General features: G+C 37.9%; 1 protein-coding gene across 19 annotated transcripts in view; it reads left to right on the top strand.

The window, feature by feature from the left end:
- PKP4 (plakophilin 4) overlaps positions 1-18,666 on the top strand; it is a 258,767-nt gene that overhangs the window by 97,041 nt on the left and 143,060 nt on the right. The window contains exon 1 of one of the 19 annotated variants that reach the window (XM_070767601.1): positions 9,914-9,934. The exons of the other annotated variants lie outside the window; for them this stretch is intronic. The gene's annotated coding sequence lies outside the window, so the exon portion shown is untranslated. Of the gene's footprint in view, positions 1-9,913; positions 9,935-18,666 lie in introns of those variants that run through there. 19 annotated transcript variants of the gene reach the window in all.

Below are 18,666 nucleotides of genomic sequence, written 5' to 3'. Positions count from 1 at the left end.
CACTGAGTGATTTTAGAAAAGACTTGACTTCACAGCATTTCAGCTTCCCTACTGATTAGGTGGCCAGGGATAGTATGGCAGCTGTTCAGAGAATGGGATTTGGAGTCTGACCAGTCTGGTTTGAACTTTGAACTCAGTTTTAATGTAAGTGTTAAATCAGACTGGTAACTTATCTATGGCAAGTATGTTTCAGGAATTTTATCAAGTTTCAAGAATTAATTTTGCATTGTGAAATGCAAATTTGTATTCTTCTACACATTTTTAAGAGGAAAGGTAGACAAACAGAGGAAAGAAGAAGCTGTAGTAATCTCGGTGTTTGATAGTATATATAACATTACATTTATACCAAAACCAGCAGCAACATTACATGATTAAAAAAAAAACTATAAACTATTATCCCTCATGAATATAAATATAAAAATCTTTTATAAAATATTACAGAGACCATCTCAACAATATGTAAAAATTTAGATCATCATGACCAAGTATGTTTTATCCCAAGAATGCAGGGTTGGCTTAGCATTTGAAAATTTTGCAGTGTAATTCACCAGATTAATAGAAAAAAAGAGAGAAAACCCACATCATTATCTCAGTGGAAAACAAAAAGCATTTGATAAAATTTCAGTGCCCATTCATGATGAAGCCTCTAATCAGGCCCAGATAAAGGGCATTTATGAAAAACTTAAAGCTAGTGTTATATTTCATGATTAGAGACTAAATATATTCCAAGATTTTAACCAGTACAGTAAGGCAAGAATAAGCACAAAAATTGGAAAGGAAAACTAGAGCAAGAAGAAGCACAAAAATTGAAAAGGAAAATTAAAATTATGTTTTTACAGAGAAGACATGATTTTACACATAGAAAAGTTGAGAGTTGGAGTCAGCAAACTACAGCCAAATGTGGGCTATCTCCTACTTTCATATGACCTGTGACTGCGACTTAAGATGTTTTTTACATTTCTTTGCCTATTTGACTGTAAGATAGATAAAACCACGTTAGAAAACATTTTGGCAATTCTAAAATTAATCATACACTTACCTCATGATCCAACTCTCTTGAGTACAACCTAAGAATAAATGAAATAAAAACGTCCACAAAAAAACTTATATATGAATGTTTATAGCAGCATTTGTGGATGTCTACAGTACCCTCCAATTAGAAACAGCTTACTTGTCTGCATGCAGGTGAATAAACAAATTCTATTTTATTCATACTACTAAATAAGAAAAAAGAAACCACTGATACACACAACAATATGGATAAATCTAAAAAACATGCTAATTTAAGAAATCAAACACAGAAGAGTTCATACTACATTATTTCATTTATGTAAAATTTTAGAACAGGCAAAATTCACCTACAACAGCAGAAAGCAACCCATGGTTGCCAAGGAGTAGGGGGAAGGGCATATGAAAAGGAGTTAAGGCAGTTTATGGAGAGCAAGATACCCTAAATCTCATTGGAGTTATAGTTCATTGTTGTGTATGTTCAGTGAAACCCATCAAACTCTGCATCTTTGAAATGGGTTTTATTATATGAAAGTTATACCCCAAAGGTGACTTTAAAATAAAAAAATACTATGTTTTAAAAAACCCAAATGTGACTTGTCTTAAACTGGATTGTGAGCTTCAGCAGAGCACATGCTCTTTGGTAACAATTTTTTTTTTTTAATTTCCTTCATTTAGCTCAGTACTCGGTGCAAATATTTTTGAGCAAATACCTTGAGTAAAATATAGAAACAAGGTGGCCTAATAGGCTGGGAGTAGAAGAATGAAGTTCCCTGGAGTTCGGCCAGCGAGGCTCAAAGGCCAGAATTCAGACCTGTGCCTGAGGCTGGGTGAAGCTGCTGTTTGTAAAATTTTTGTTTTAGATTTGTTCATCCTATCATTTATTTTTCTGTTGGAGAAGAATGTGTGCAATGTAATCTGCCATGACTGGAATTACAGATAAAGCCTTTGGGATGGCAGACAGGGATTCAGACGATTAACTGTCTGTGGAGTACTTTATAGCAAACGATTTTATTGAAATAACATAAGGAGCCTGTGTTGGTAGTTTTAATAAAATCTAGCCTGACTCATCTATTTGAGGACCAGGATTATGGGAATAACATCTTATACTTCTGGAGTATTTTAAGATTGAAACAGTTATATTCATGTTTGCTTATGAAGAAACAGAATTGGATGGATAAGTAAAACTTTAACCCTGTGGAAAAAAATTTAATATTTGTATCTGGCTTCTCTATGTTAACACTGAAGAAATTGCTTTAGGTTATACAGCTCCGTAATGTTACGTTTCCAGCATTACCAGAGCGTATTTTTATAGAGGAGTATCATGTTTTATTTCATGTCTGAAAAATAAACTTGAGTCACTGTGTTCTGCTTCAGTCCCTTAAAATTTTATTGCAGTATATTTCAGAGTTTGGGAGAAAGTTCTTAGTGGCCTTGAGGCTTTATCCCTATAAGGGATGAGTGATTGGGTTGAATCTGCACCCCTCCCCTAACCCCACCCCTGATTTTGACTTCTTCCCCCATTCTTTGCTTATTCAGCACTCTGGGAATAGCTGGGCCTACAAGTAGTTAGGTGCAGTCAGCCCTCTGAAGTTCATCCATGTTTCATCCCTGCTCCCTTCTTTTAAAAAAAAAATTATGTTAATTGGAAGATAATTACTCCAATTTATGTTAATTGGAGGATAATACTTTATAGTATCGTGATTTTTTTTCATACATCAGTATGAATCAGCCATATGTATACATGTGTCCCCTCCATCCTGAACCCCACTCCCCATCCCTGTTTCTCTTAACCCTATTAACTCATTGGCTCATCTTTGCCTTATCAGGAAGCATTTGATCTTGTGGGCTTGTTTGGATCAAGACAAGCTATTAATCCAGGGGATGCATCATTGTATTACTTACATTGTATTCTTATAACTGGACATAGATGTGTCTTGAAGAGAGAAGAAAATTGACCCCCACCTCTGAAATGTTTGCAATTAGTTGGTACTTAATCGATACACACCAGCCATGGTATTTTGGCAGATGGGACTGCTTCTTCCTGGTTAGAGGGTCTTATGGGGTTGGGTCAGCCTTTCAAGTATTAATAGTTGAGGAAAAAAGATCAGGAATTCTTGGGATGTAATGAGTAGATAGCCTTTCTTAGAATCGTCCATTATTTTTCATGAGCATCCATTACGCTTGTGCAAAATTAATCCTGAAATAGAATTAGGAGAGGAAAAAACCCACCTTTGGCAACCACCATAGATGGTTGGATGGCATCACTGACTCAATGGACATGAGTTTGAGCAAGCTCTGGGAGTTGGTGAAGGACAAGGAAGTCTGGCATGCTGTAGTCCACAGAGTTGTAAAGAGTCAGGCAGGACTGAGTGACTGAACTGAACTGATAGTAATAATTGTTTGGAGCATGAATCACCAATGGCTGCTAAAACTAGTATATAAGGATGATGAGAAACATGATATTTATATAATCTATTTATATAGTCTCAAAGTATCTCCCTATAGGATGTTATTAGTTACAAAAGGAAAACAAGTGACTTTACAGTGGAAAAACATGATACACACCACCTAAATAAAGTGCTCTAAGTTAAAATTAACAACAATGGGACAAATCAATGTTATGTGCCTTTTCCCACTTTCTCCTCCCCTCTCTTTTTAATGTGCATAGATGAATTTGAGTAAGCTAAATTTTAGGTATAATTTCCTTCCCTGTAGAGGTCCCTCCTGTGCATAAAATATCCTAACCAGTATCTCTGGACCATGATTTTCAAGATGGAGCAAAAGCTTTGGTTGCCTTTCAGACTATGCTATATACCATAATATATCAGTACTTTGTGACTGGCGTATTTCTGCACCTTGACAACATATAGATAGATACCTTTGATCTTACTTAGCAAGGTCATTTGCCTAGCCATTTGCCTCTGTACAAATATCTGTTTTGAAGTTTTGAACAGTATGACTTTTTTGGTTCCTAGATGGGGTTCTTAGAACACAGACCCTCCAAAGATATTCATATAGACCTACATAGGATTTCTTAGGGCTAATTGGCCTCTACCTGTGTATTGCTATATGACCTAAATGTTTCCTGAGGTATATTGGTTCCCACTTGATCCATTTCCTTGATAAACTTAATATCAGAGCTTTCAGTGGTCTGGTCTCAGTGTGATTCTGCAGTCACCGTTTGTACGCTCACCGTTCTACAAGAGTGAAGATTCCCTTCCTTGGATTGTCCTGTGTGTAAGATGTTACAAATCACAAGAGACTAGCTCAGACACCTTTTATGTCTTATCCTTCTATTAAAGTTCATTTTAAATAGACAAATTTGGAATTAAAAGTGGGTAACTTTTTTCTCATTTACAATTTATTAATAAACAGAGGAAGAAGGCAGAGATCGGTTTAACTTCAGAACCCAGAATTTTAATCTTTCATGTTGATGTGTTTAGAAAAGGATTATTAATATTCTGGTGCCTGTATTTTGCATCTGTTAACAAAATTTTAAGTTAAAACAAGTTTTTTTAATATTACAGAACTTTTATTGAAGATACAGTAGCTTACTTTGATAAATATTATTTTCTTTCAGTGATTACTTTAAAAACTGTATGGACTGATAGGAAATAAAAACATCTAAGTTGTGTAAAATATTTATAGTTATGCCTAATACATATGGTTGTGGTTTTAAAAAGGGTTCTAAAATGATTTAACCTGATGTAAATAGCATTCTCCCTCAGAGCAATGTGGCTAATGCTAATGGTGTTATCCCAGCATCTTAGACGAGAAAACACCAGAAGGGTCAGGCACACACTCTTCCGAGGCTTTCTGTGGCTCTGCTCCAAACAAAGTTACATTTATAGATCTCTCAGGGAAAAAAAAATTTATTCTGTTGACATTGAAAAGTTAAATTGTATAGTCTTTTAATGTGGAAAGTGTTGCCTGAAACATAGAAATCTATTTGTATGAAACATAGAAATCTATTTTTATGGCACATCAAGGTGGATTAGTGAGTGAACCTTATAGCCTTATTGCCAAAATTATAAGAAAGGCACTTGTGGGTGAAAATATAACCTAATAAAAAGAAACTATGACGATGTGTGTTAATTTTCTGAAGGCAAGTTTATTAAGGCATAGTTTATATACAATAAATATACCCTTTTAGTGAGTAGTCCTGAGTTTTGACACATGAATACAGTCAAGGTTTCAACACAGTTCCATCATCCTGGAAAATGTTCTCTAACAGGTTTTTCAAAAGGTGGCTGTGAGTCTCTGGACAAACAGCATGGAACACAGCAAGCTCTTTGCCCTCAAGGCCGAGACTCTGTGGTGGGTGATCTCCAGTGCTGTGCTGTGTGCAAGGGTGGTCCCTTAGTACCTCTTCAATAGAAGACCTTTCCAGTGGAATCTTCCTGCTTCTCACTTTCAATGGATAATCCCTGACATTCTGCATTCTGGTGAAAAACTGTTCACAGCCATTCTCGTTGCTAAAATTCTATAGCTGTGAATTTTTAAGTTTATGAGGGAGTGATCATTATGTTTTACATATTCAACATTTATTGCTACTTTGTTAATTTAGGCTTGCAAAATAAGTACTTTAAGAGAAAACTTAGAAAAACTTCTGGAAAATGAATGGGATGCCCTACAGGGAATTCACAGTCTAGGCAGCCAGGCCTTTTAAATATGTGAATAACAGAGAAAATGGATTAGGTTGCTTTGCTGCTTATTTATGCCTTTTTTAAATAAAAAATACAACTATATATGCAAAGTGACTTGCATGAACCCTTTTTTAAATATTGTTTTTAATTGGAGAATAATTGCTTTATAATACTGTGTTGGTTTCTGCCATGCATCAGCATGAATCAGCCATAGGTACACATATGTTCCTTCCCTCATGAACCTTTTTTTTTTTTAGATAACATTTTTATTTATCCTTACTTTTTTTTAGAATAACATTTTGCAAATACAGTTACTTAGGTCTAATTATTCTTTTCACTATTAAGTATTAATGACCATTCTCTAATGTAACTCTGGTTTCCCTGCTAGGCTTAAATGGAAAAGAACAATTTCCTTTCTTAGTGTTAAAATTCCCACCAGGCCTGTGGTCTTTGGGTTAACTTTACCAAAGCAATTAAAGCTATTAACAAGGACACAGTTTTTATTTGGCCACTACAGCTCCAGAGAACTCCAAGCTGCTTGCCTCTAGGTTAGAGGAAATGCGTTAATTGTTCAGCAGTACTCCTGCTTCTCTACTTTCCTTTACTGTAGCAGAAACGCAAGTGGACGAGCTAGTTTCTTGGCTGTAAAGCCCCTTCCAGGATAATTGATCAAATTGGCAAGGACTTAGCTTGCCTGCTGCTTTCTCAAAACCATCTCAGCCAGGATTCTTCCATTTGGTAGTTGATCACCCTTGGCCCTTCTTTATCCCAAAGAGTACAAGTATAAACTGGATATAACTTTAGTTTTAAAAGAGAGATGTCAGCCACTTATTTACCCTAACTCCTAAGGGAAAAAAGTATCTTCCTAAAGAGTAGTTTCCTAAAATATAGGCATTTCTCTTCCTAAAATCTTTTGAATTTCCATGAAAATTTTTTTAGTCTTTGCAACTATTTATATTTGCTAATTTACGAGTACTTACGCTACTTAGCTGTACTATCAACCTCATTTTAAAGTTATGTTTGCAAAGTTAATTACACTTATCTGTAAATGGAAAAATCAGAATAAGCATTTCATATTAGCATAATAGCTTTAGAAAAGTAATTTTGTGGTCTTTTATTGCAATATTAAGGAACAAATGGTCACTTTGAAAGAGCCAAATTCAGTTTCAGTGCTTTTTTTCCTTAATAGATGTAACAGACTGTAGTAAATTAATATGCTGTTCTTTTATATTGTGATTGTAGTGGGCAGAATAATGCTCTTCTCACCAAAGATATGAGGTCCTAATAACTGGAATTTGTAAATGTTACTTTAATTGAAAGAGATCTTTATGGATGTAGTGAAATTCAGGGCCTCAAGTGTGGGAGATTACCCAGACCAGCTCTGAATGCCTTCACAAGTGTCCAAGGAAGAAAGAGGCAGTTGGAGATTTGACACATGTTCAGAAGAGAAAGCAGGGTGGAGGTGGAGACAGAAACAGCAGTGATGTGGCCACGAGCCTACGTATGCTAGCAACCTTTGGAGCTGTGAGAGGCCAGGACCAGATCCTTCCCTTCAGCCTCTGGGAGGAATGTATCCCAGCTTACAACCTTGATTTTAGTCAAGTGAAACTAACCTCAAACTTCTAACTCTATAGCTATGAGGGTATGCCTTTCTATTATAGCAGGCATAGGACACTAATACAAGTTTTGATACCAGGAGGTAAGGTGCTGAGGTAACAAATACCTAAAATGTGGAAGTGGCTTTGGAACTGGGTGACAGGTAAAGGCTGAAAGAATTTTGAGGCAGTGATAAAAAAGAAGCCTAGATTGCCTTAAGCTAAATGTTGGTAGAAATACGGACATTAAAGGTGCTACTGGTGAGAGCTCAGAGAATGAAGAATATATAACTGGAAACTAGAGGAAAATTGATCCTTGTTACATAGCAGGAGAACACTTGGCTGAATTGTCTCCTTCAATTGTGTGGAGCACATGTAAGCAGTGAACTTGGTATTTAGCTGATAGATTTCTAAGCAAAGTGTTCAAGGTACAGCCTGGTTTCCTCTTGTTGCTTATAGTAAAATGCAAGAGGAAAGAACTTGAGGGAAGAACTCTGAAGTAAAAACAAACCACAGCTTGACAATTTGGAAAATTCACAGCCTATCCAGATCACCAAAGACATTAAGATTAGAAGATTCATTGTTGGGTAAGTGTGCTCTGGAGGGAATACCAAGGGTGTAACTGGACAGTCTTCAGTACTTTGAGTGCTTTACAAAGTAATTAAGGTTCGAGTATGTTCAGTCCTTTCTCCTCTGGGGTATTTGTAATTGTGAGCCATCTGTCCTCCTGGCCAGCAAGCTTCTGGGACACCACCTTTCCCTTATAGCAAGTAGATATTAGGGCCTGTAAACTGATTTAAATAGTAGAGCACAATGTAATTAGAAAGGCAGATCTGCTACAGAAACATCGTACCATGCATTACAAAGCCAAATGTAAATAATTTGGATTAGAGCCACACCACTGGGTGTTTCTAGTAGCGTAAATAACAGAATTGGTAGTATAAAAATAACTCTTCATGAACATTCCTCTGTCCTTTGTTTTGAATATTTGTGAAATGTTTTACTCTGTCTCCAGGACCTTTTATAGGCAAATGTGGAAAGAGTTAGTTAAATGTATTTGAACATGAAAATGGATGGTAATAATGTGGATTTGCTTTGAGTTGACTTTCTGATGGTTGTGCTGGATTTTGCTCATGCCATCTGTGTTCTTACCTGGCCATGATAATCTGTAAGACGGCTGCCATTTTGTGATAATCCACAGACATAAACTACTTTTTTTTTTCTTAGTAACCTTTTTTTGGTTATTAATATGCTGTCCCAACTGAGCAATAGACCAAGTCTAAGTATAAATGGCTTCCCAGATGGCGCTAGTGATAAAGAACCCACCCGCTAGTGCAGGGCCATAAGAGAACACGGGTTCCATCCCTAGGTCAGGAAAATCCCCTGGAGGAGGGCATGGCAACACACTCCAGGATTCTTGCCTGGAGAATCCCACGGACAGAGGAGGCTGGCATGCTACAGTCCACAGGGTTGCAAAGAATCGAACATGACTGAAGTGACCTAGCATGCTCTCAAGTGTAATCTACCATGAGCCTGAGGTAGTTTTAACCTCGGGTTTTTTTTTCCCCTATAGTTACTGTGGTTATTGTTTATTTAACTCAAGGTACAGTACTTTAATACTCCTGATGAAATTCTAAGGGCAGTCCATTTATATTCTGTCACAATCACAATGGAGAATTAAGCAAATATTTATGAACCAGAATAAGGATTCAATATTTACCTGTGATAAAAGGTAGTAATGCCCAATTTATCACATTACTACACTGTAACATTGGCAAGTTCTGAACTAGTTTAAAAATGTCTCTCTTGTTTTCTAAATAAAAGGGAAATGGGCTACATGCAATTAAACACATCTCAATGTGAACGTAGTGTGAAAAATATCTTCACATAGGGTGGCTTATTTTTTAAAGTTCTTCAGTACACTAATGGCATACAGCTTAGTTTAACAGCTCGGTGTGCTATAATCAAGAGTGTGAATAGGCAATCAAATACTTGTGTGAAATTCTGCTCTCCAGAGCATTCATGGCAGGCCTGTTGCTATGGTGCAGTCTCACCTGGGACTTGTTTAGCTTCTTTCTCAATCAGATATATTGACAATAATGAGCTTAAAAACAGAAGTCCATGTAGAAAATTCAGAGTGGAGAAATCCAGACAGATAAATGAAGCAATATGGCACTTATTTTCCTACCTGCACTTTCAAGTTCTTATCTGTGATCCCAAGAGTCTAAGATCCACTAAAGGCATTGCTCTCTCTCTGTAAAGTGAGCTGGCCATCACAGAAGGCCCTGTTTATCAGATGGGAAACAGTGGAGAAGATCATTTCTAAAAGCTGCAAACTAGATTCTCTTCATCCACAGCTGCTTCCCTGGAACTTGAGACCATCACGGTGCTACTTAACAGTGCCATCTTACTTAGATAATGCCCAAGAAGGACTGATGAGTCACAGTTACTAAGTTGAAGGAGATGGCCACATCAGAGTAAACTAATAAGGCAGGCAGAGAGACCTTTGATGGATTCCTTAGGCTTGTATTGTTTTTAAGAGGTATTATCTCCCTTACTTCACCTGGAAATCAGTTTCATTGCTACACTCTGTAGGTCACTGTGTGAGGCTGAAAGACAACGACAAAACCAACTCTGGAGTCACAGCACTTAGCTCCATCTCCCTGCTCTGCCATCCACCAGGTGCGTGACCTTAGACATCTCAACAATGAGAGTAACAATACGTTAAATCATGAAGCGGCTGTAAAAACCAGAGATGCCTAGTGTGTAGAAGTCATTCACTAGTTGTTGGTTGTACTCCCCAGGTATGATGTGCATAGAAAGCTTTAGTACATAATCTGGCACATGCTGCTGCTTAGTCGCTTCAGTCATGTCCAGCTCTGTGTGACCCTGTGAACTGTAGCCCACCAGGCTGCTCTGTCCATGGGATTCTGTAGGCAAGAGTACTGGAGTGGGTTGCCATGCCCTCCTCCAGGGGATCTTCTTGACCCAGGGAACAAACCCAGGTCTCCTGCATTGCAGGCAGATTCTTTACTGCTGAGCTACCAGGGGAACCCATATGGCTCATAGTAAGCACCTAATAAATAATAGCTAGTAATACTAGTATCATAATCCCTTAAGTGAATCTTTGCTAGATGCTTATTAAAAATGAAGGAGGATGTATAAGAAGATGGTTAAAGTTTGATGTATTCAACCATAAAAAATTATATTCCTATGAATGAAATGGGGTAGAGAGCCAGAAACCATCCAAGCCATTCATTCTAAGGCAGCCAGGTTAGAGTCATCGGCCCAGCAGCCTTTACAGTGAACATGTCATTGTTAAATCCAGCTAAGTATGTGCTCTTCTAAAACTCTGTGCTGTTTAAACCAACTTACTGTGTTCTATGAGAAAATGCTAGGCTTTGCCAAATTGTGTCGTCTTACCTGCCATTTGATAGTCTTGACTTTCATTACACAGTACTGTTAAAATGCTTTAAGTACAAATACATTAGTTTATTTTAAAAGGTAAGTGTCACAGGTGTGTATTTAAAGTGATCATTTAGGTTTAGTTTCCAGGAGAGTGGGAGAGAGCCATAGCCTGCCACTTGGTGGTCTTTTTACACCCTTTCATTCACTCTGCTGACAGAATCAGAAGGTCTCCTGTGGCAAACTGTGCTATCCTTCCTTCCCAGAGGGACCAGTGTTCTCATTCTTGATCATACACTCAAGCAGGCAGGCATGGTCCTAGGTACTGAGGCGGGTGTACCTCTGAAGTGGGCGTAAACCAGTGGACTAGCCTCTGCTTACCTGAGCCTCGGCCCTGGACAGGTGCACAGGCTGAGTGGGATGCTCTGCTTCCTATCTGCTCCATGCATTCGGCTCAGAGGTAGCATGCTTTCCATAGCAACTTAATGCTTTTAGAAGAGAAGAGTTACAGAATTCAGCTCCATCTTTTTCACGTCTGTTAAGTGGAGATTTGAGTTGTTGGTGTGAAAATACTGAACAGAATATCTTCGAAAAACAAGAGGAAAAAGCTATTTTTCAGTATTTTCACAGAATAGACACAAGGAATTTTTTTATTTTTTTGGCCATGCCATGTGGCTTGTGGGATCCCAGGGCCCAAACCAGGGGACCACGTCAGTGAAACTGCTGAGTCCTGACCACTGGACCTCCAAGGAGTTCCCAGGAAGGAATTTTTTTTTAATTGAGATGCAGTTGATACATTTGTTGTTGTTCAGTTGCTAAGTCGTGTCTGATTCTTTGTGACCCCATGGACTGTAGCACGCAAGGCTTCTCTGTCCTCCAGGAGATTGCTCAAATCATGTCTAAATTGATGTATAACGCTGCATTAGTTTCAGATGTACAACATAGTGATTCATTATTTGTATATATTGTGAAATGATCACAATAGGTCTAGTTAAGGAACAGAGTAAGATGATGGGAAATATTGAATAAAGGTTTGGGGATGTGTTAAATCAGTATCTGAGTGTTAAAGAGCAGCTTAACTTACTCATCCACCATCTTCATATTGTTCATTGACATTCATATTTTGATATTGTCACACTGACTATAGAAATCATACATTTTAATTTTTTGAGTGTCCTTAAATTTTCTGAAGTTACCTGCTCTGAAGTTTAATAAATAGAAAATAGAGCATATGATATTAACAAGAAGCAACCACTCTTTTTTTAGTCATTTGTCATGAGTACTGCTTCAGCTACTGCTTCTTATGATTTGATATATAAAATTGGATCTGCCTTATATGAGGATTAAGAAAACAAAAAATGATGAAGCAGAACTATTGAGGTCAGAATATGATCAGAAGGTGAAAGAAGTAAATTTTTAACTGAATAGTATATTAGCATTGTATAATACTAAGAGCTTATTAAAAATGGAATTCAAGCATCTCTCTTTAGTCAAATTACTTCATTTTTTCCTCCATTTATGAATTGAAAATAGATCCCCTGATTTTTGGCAAGTGAACTCCTTAAGGAAAAACATGGTGCTTTTTAAATTATATATTTGTTACTTTATAGTGCTCAGTTCCCTAAAAACAACTGTATGGTTTATACAGCATCCAGGATCTCATTCACATACTCACACCAGTTCTTCTGTAATGTGAGTGTTATTCCTGTTTTATAAACAGTTAAACTGGGGTTTAGAGATGTTCAAATGACTTGTTCAGTATTATTTAGCTAGTAAGTGACAGAGCCTAGAATCAGATCCACGTTGGAGTGCAAGTCTTACAGTCCTTCCATATTTGTTGTAATCTGCTTCAAACTACAGACTGTTAGCGATTCTTTTAGGTTTTTAAACTCTAGTACATGGGTGAGCAAAGACTGGCCCACAGTCCAAATCTGGCCCCCACCTGTTTTTTGTAGCCTGTAAGCCAAACATTTTTTTTTTTTTAACTTTTCTAATGGTTTAATCAGAAGATTTCATGACAGTAGAAAATTAGATGAAGTTCAAATTTCACTATTTATAAACAAAATCTTATGTTTGCTTAAATTTGATACAAAATTTTTACTTTTTAAAAAAATATATAGAAGCAACCCAAGTACTTTCTAATAGATGAATATATAGACAAAATGTAGTATATGTGAACAATGGAATATTGTTCAGCCTTTGAAGGAAGGAAATTTGGACACAAGCTACAGCGTTGATGAGGCCTGAAGACATGATAAGTGAGAAAGCCAGCCAGCCAAAGCCAGCCACCAATGAGAAATACTGTATGATTCCACTTATATGATGTCCCTAGAATAGTTAAATTCATAGAGGCAGAAAATAAAACGATAGTCACCACAGGCTGGGTGGAGGGAGAAATGATAAAGTTCAAAGGTAGATGGTGGTATGGTTACATCACAGTGTGAATGTCCTTAATGCCAATGAGTTGTACACTTAAACGTTGTTAAAGTGCTTAATTTCATGTTATGTATATTTTATTCTAACATGATTTAAAATTTAAAGTAAATGTGTTATTAAAATTAAAATTTTAAACGTGTGTGTGGGGTTCTCTTCTATAACGTATTTCTGGAAGGTATGTTGATATATAGAATCTGTAAAAAAGAGTACATGGATATTATTTTTATGGTTATACTGAGCATAAGTTGTTCCCTATTTTTGGCAAATTGTTGGAAAATTCATTAAAACTATAGAACTAGCTGAGAAGTACTTTCCTTAAAGATACCTCTTTATTAAAGAGTCCTGCAGAGTTTGAAGAGAAATATATACAGGAGAATTCATTATCAATACATTATACAGCATTTATTTTCAAGGAAGTCATTTATTACTGGTGTCATGTGTTTCATGCCCTTTATGAAAACTAATTCTTAAAATGTGCTCTTTCAATAGGTCAGAATTAGAGCCTTTAACTAATAGTAAAAATTAGGTACTTAGTGTGGTTTTAAATGAAACAGCAGTTCTTATTCTATTGTATTTATAGAAATTAGTAACAGATGAATATACAAGTTAAAAGAAATTATTCACCTTCAGTTCAGTTCAGTTCAGTCGCTCAGTCCTGTCCGACTCTTTGCGACCCCATGAATCGCAGCACGCCAGGCCTCCCTGTCCATCACCAACTCCCGGAGTTCACTCAGACTCACGTCCATCGAGTCAGTGATACCATCTAGCCATCTCATCCTCTGTCGTCCCCTTCTCCTCCTGCCCCCAATCCCTCCTAGCATCAGAGTCTTTTCCAATGAGTCAACTCTTTGCATAAGGTGGCCAAAGTACTGGAGTTTCAGCTTCAGCATCATTCCTTCCAAAGAAATCCCAGGGCTGATCTCCTTCAGGATGGACTGATTGGATCTCCTTGTAGTCCAAGGGACTCTCAAGAGTCTTCTCCAACACCACAGTTCAAAAGCATCAATTCTTCAGCGCTCAGCTTTCTTCACACTCCCAACTCTCACATCCATACATGACCACAGGAAAAACCATAGCCTTGACTAGACGGACCTTTGTTGGCAAAGTAATGTCTCTGCTTTTCAATATGCTGTCTAGGTTGGTCGTAACTTTCCTTCCAAGGAGTAAGCGTCTTTTAATTTCATGGCTGCAGTCACCATCTGCAGTGATTTTGGAGCCCAAAAAAATAAAGTCTGACACTGTTTCCACTGTTTCCCCATCTATTTCCCATGAAGTGATGGGACCGGATGCCATGATCTTCGTTTTCTGAATGTTGAGTTTTAAGCCAACTTTTTCACTCTCCTTAAAAGTATAAAATAACAAGTAACCTACCCTACAAACATCTAGTTCATTTTCCCAATGGTTAAACCTTACCTGGTTAAGTTTCCTGAGTATATCAAGGAAAAAAATTCTGCTCATTTCAGCATTTGTCTTTTTAAAAAACAATTACATAGCTTTATTTTCCTGGGTAGTCTTTCTTATTGGTTATTCCACACATGTTTGGAATAATGGTATAGATCATACCAGCACATGTGGATTTCCTTCAACCCTTTCTAGCAATTGCATGGAGTTCCATCATAGAGATATATATATAATATATTTACTATATTATACTGTAAATATTTTTAAGAGTCTATTGAACTGCATGGAAATCAAACCAGTCAATCCTAAAGGAAATCAACCCTAAATATTCATTGGAAGGACTGCTGTCGAAACTGAAGCTCCATTACTTTGGCCACCTGATGTGAGGAGCCAACTCACTGAAAAGGACCCCAATGCTGGGAAAGATTGAAGGCAAAAGGAGAAGGGATAGCAGAGGATGAGATGATTAGATGGAATCACTGACTTAATGGACATGGACATGAATGTGAGCAAACTTAAAGAGATTTTGGAGGACAGAGGAGCCTTGCATGCTGCAGTCCATAGGGTCACAAAGAGTTGGGCAAGATTTACCAACTGAACAACAGCAGTAGCAAATATATTTCACCAGTCCTTCGCTGACTGATGTTGTTGTTTCCTAACATTTGATTGGTTGCTTTTGTTTACCTTTCCAAGTATATCCTAAGTATTGGCATTAGAATTGATGGGTCAACAGGTTGGTACACTTTTATTTTTTAGGCATTATTAAATTGCCCTTCCAAGAGTTTGCACCAAATTGCATTCCAGGTCAGTTCAGTAACTCAGTCATGTCCACCTCTTTGCAACCCCATGGACTGCAGCAAGCCAGGCTTCCCTGTACATCACCAACTACCAATGCTTGCTCCAACTCATGCCCATCGAGTCAGTGATGCCATCCAACCATCTCATCCTTCATCTCCCTTTCTCCTCCTGCCTTGAATATTTCCCAGCATCAGGGTCTTTTCTGAGTCAGTTCTTTGCATCAGGTGGCCAAAGTATTGGAGCTTCAGCTTCAGCATCAGTCTTTCCAATGAATATTCAGTACTGATTTCCTTTAGGATTGACTGGTTGGATCTCCTTGCAGTCCAAGGGACTCTCAAGAGCCTTCTCCAACACCACAGTTCAAAAGCATCAATCCTTCAACACTCAGCTTTCTTTGTGGTCCAGTTCTCACATCTATACATGACTACTGGAAGTCAAGAGATATCTGGAGTAACAGGCACTTTAAGTTAGGCCTTGGAGTACAAAATGAAGCAGGGCAAAGAAATAGCCCTCATAGTCAACAAAGGAGTCCAAAATGCAGTATTTGGATGCAGTCTCAAAAATGACAGAATATCTCTGTTCGTTTCCAAGGCAAACCTTCAGTATCACAGTAATCAATGTTTATGCCCCAACCACTAATGCTGAAGAAGCTGAACTTGAATGGTTCTATGAAGACCTACAAGACCTTCTAGAACTAACACCCAAAAAAAGATGTCCTTTTCATCATAAGGAACTGGATTGCAAAAGTAGGAGGTCAAAAGATAGCAGGAGTAACAGGCAAGTCTGGCCTTGGAGTACAAAATGAAGCAAGGCAAGGACTAACAGAGTCTTGCCAAGAGAACGCACTGGTCATAACAGGCACACACCCTCTTCCAGCAACACAAGAAACAACTCATATCACCATGTGATCATGTGGACATCATCAACATGGACAACATGGACATCACCAAACGGTCAATACCGAAATCAGATTGATTATATTCTTTGCAGCCAAAGATGGAGAAGCTCTAATCCGTCAACAAAAACAAGACCGGGAGCTGACTGTGGCTCCAATCGTGAACTCCTTATTGCAAAATTCTGACTCAAATTGAAAAAAGTAGGGGAAACCACTAGACCATTCAGGTATAACCTAAATCAAATCCCTTACGATTATACAGTGGAAGGGACCAGTAGATTCAAGTGATTAGATTTGATAGAGTGCCTGAAGAGCTATGGTTGGAGGTTTGTGACATTGTACAGGAGGCAGTGATCAAGACCATCCCCCCAAAAAAGAAATGCAAAAAGGTAAAATGGTTGTCTGAGGAGGTGTTACAAATAGCTGAGAAAAGAAGAGAAGTGAAAGGCAAAGGAGAAAAGGAAAGATATACTCATCTGAATGCAGAGTTCCAAAGAATAGCAAGGAGAGATGAGAAAGCCTTCCTAAGAGATCAATGCAAAGAAATAGAGGAAAACAATAGGATGGGAGAGACTAGAGATCTCTTCAAGAACATGAGAGCTACCAAGGGAACATTTCATGCAAAGATGGGCTCAATAAAGGACAGAAACAGTATGGAACTAACAGAAGAAGATACTGAACCCCTTTAGAGTGCTAAAATAGTTTCCAAAGGGTGAAAAACCTGTTCTCTCAATGAGAATGCTGTTTTCCAGAAATTGGATTGTTTCCTAAGTAGGATCTGTCCTTGTAGTATTTAAACAGTAATTTTTTAGCCCTTGTTTTCTTTTCTTTCTTCATAGTTTTTTGGGTTAGGGCTTCCCTTGTGGCTCAGCCGGTAAAGAATCTTCCTGCAATGCAGGAAACCTGGGTTCAATCCCTGGATTGGGAAGATCCCCTGGAGAGAGGAGTATCTACCCACTCCAGTATTCTGGTCTGGAGAAATTCCATGGACGTTATAGTCCATGGGGTCGCAGAGAGTCAGACATGGCTGAGCGACTTTCACTTTAATTAAGGAAGTCGTATGCTTGTTGCGACAAGTAAAGCAGTATAAAGAAGAAAGATTAAATAAATAAAAGAAAATAAACATAAATAGTATCTTGTTCCTTTTTTCATTCCCGCTCTCTGCTACTGCTAAGTCACTTCAGTCGTGTCCAACCCTATGTGACCCTATAGACAGCAGCCCACCAGGCTCCCCCATCCCTGGGATTCTCCAGGCAAGAACACTGGAGTGGGTTGCCGTTTCCTTCTCCAATGCATGAAGGTGAAAAGTGAAAGTGAAGTCTCTAAGTTGTGTCTGACCCTCAGCAACCCCATGGGCTGTAGCCTTCCAGGCTCCTCCATCCATGGGATTTTCCAGGCAAGAGTACTGGAGTGGGTTGCCATGGCCTTCTCCGGATTGCCTTCTCTAGAGGTAACCAATCTTATGCTCTGCTGTATTCCTTATCACACTTTTTTCCATGATCAAGCTAACCTACAGTGAGGTTTTTTTATTTTATTGTTTTGTTGTGTTTTGCTAAGGTCTTCAGCTGGCTTTTTCACTTAATTGCATGTAATGGTCCTTCTGAAGCAACAGATAAAGGTCTATTTAGCTCATTCTTGTAATAACCATGTAATAGTAGTTATTATGTATAGTGTGGAGATTCAATAGTTTCTTAAAATATTGCCATGTAGACAGATTTTCAAGTTTTTTTCTAACTGCTGCAATTGATTTTATGTATATGACTGCTTTTTTTTGTGCACAGTAGCTATCCAGAAGTGGAATTGCAAAGTCATGGCGAATATACACACACACGTGCACATTTTAAAAATTGATTTATTTTTATTTTTTGGCTGCCCTGGGTCTTCATTGCTGTGCATGGGCTTTCTCTAGTTGGCTGAGCGGGGGCTACTCTCTAGCTGTGGTGCACAGATGTGTCATTGCAGTGGCTTCTCTTGTTGCAGAACATGGGCTCTAGAGCAAACAGGCTTCAGTGGTTGCAGCAAATGGGCTCTACAGAGCACAGGCTCAGTGGTTCTGGTGTACAAACTTAGTGTCCCCACAGGATGTGGAATCTTCCCCAGACCAATGATCAAATTTGTAGCCCCTGCATTGGCAGACAGAGTCTTAACCATTGGATTGCCAGGGAAGTCCAGAATATATATTTTTCATTATAATAGAAGTTATCAGATTATAAGGAAACCACACTAACAAGAATGATATATGTCTGTGCCCTTTTCCCCAAATGTCCCTTTCTATCCCTGAATGAGACACTTTGAAAATACCTGCCAATATGATGAAAATTGGCATTTTGTCATTTGGTTTTCTTTCTCCTTATGCATGAAATTTAACATTTTTTTTCTGATATTTTAATTAGCATTACATTTCAGCGTAGATAGATTGCTTGTTGGTACCCTTTGCCTATTTTTATTATGTGTGAATTTGTTTTATGTGTTTTTAAAT

Source organism: Bos indicus, chromosome 2 (assembly GCF_029378745.1).
Source record: "Bos indicus isolate NIAB-ARS_2022 breed Sahiwal x Tharparkar chromosome 2, NIAB-ARS_B.indTharparkar_mat_pri_1.0, whole genome shotgun sequence".
Lineage (NCBI taxonomy): Eukaryota > Metazoa > Chordata > Mammalia > Artiodactyla > Bovidae > Bos > Bos indicus.
This window is presented reverse-complemented; position numbering and strand designations above follow the sequence as displayed.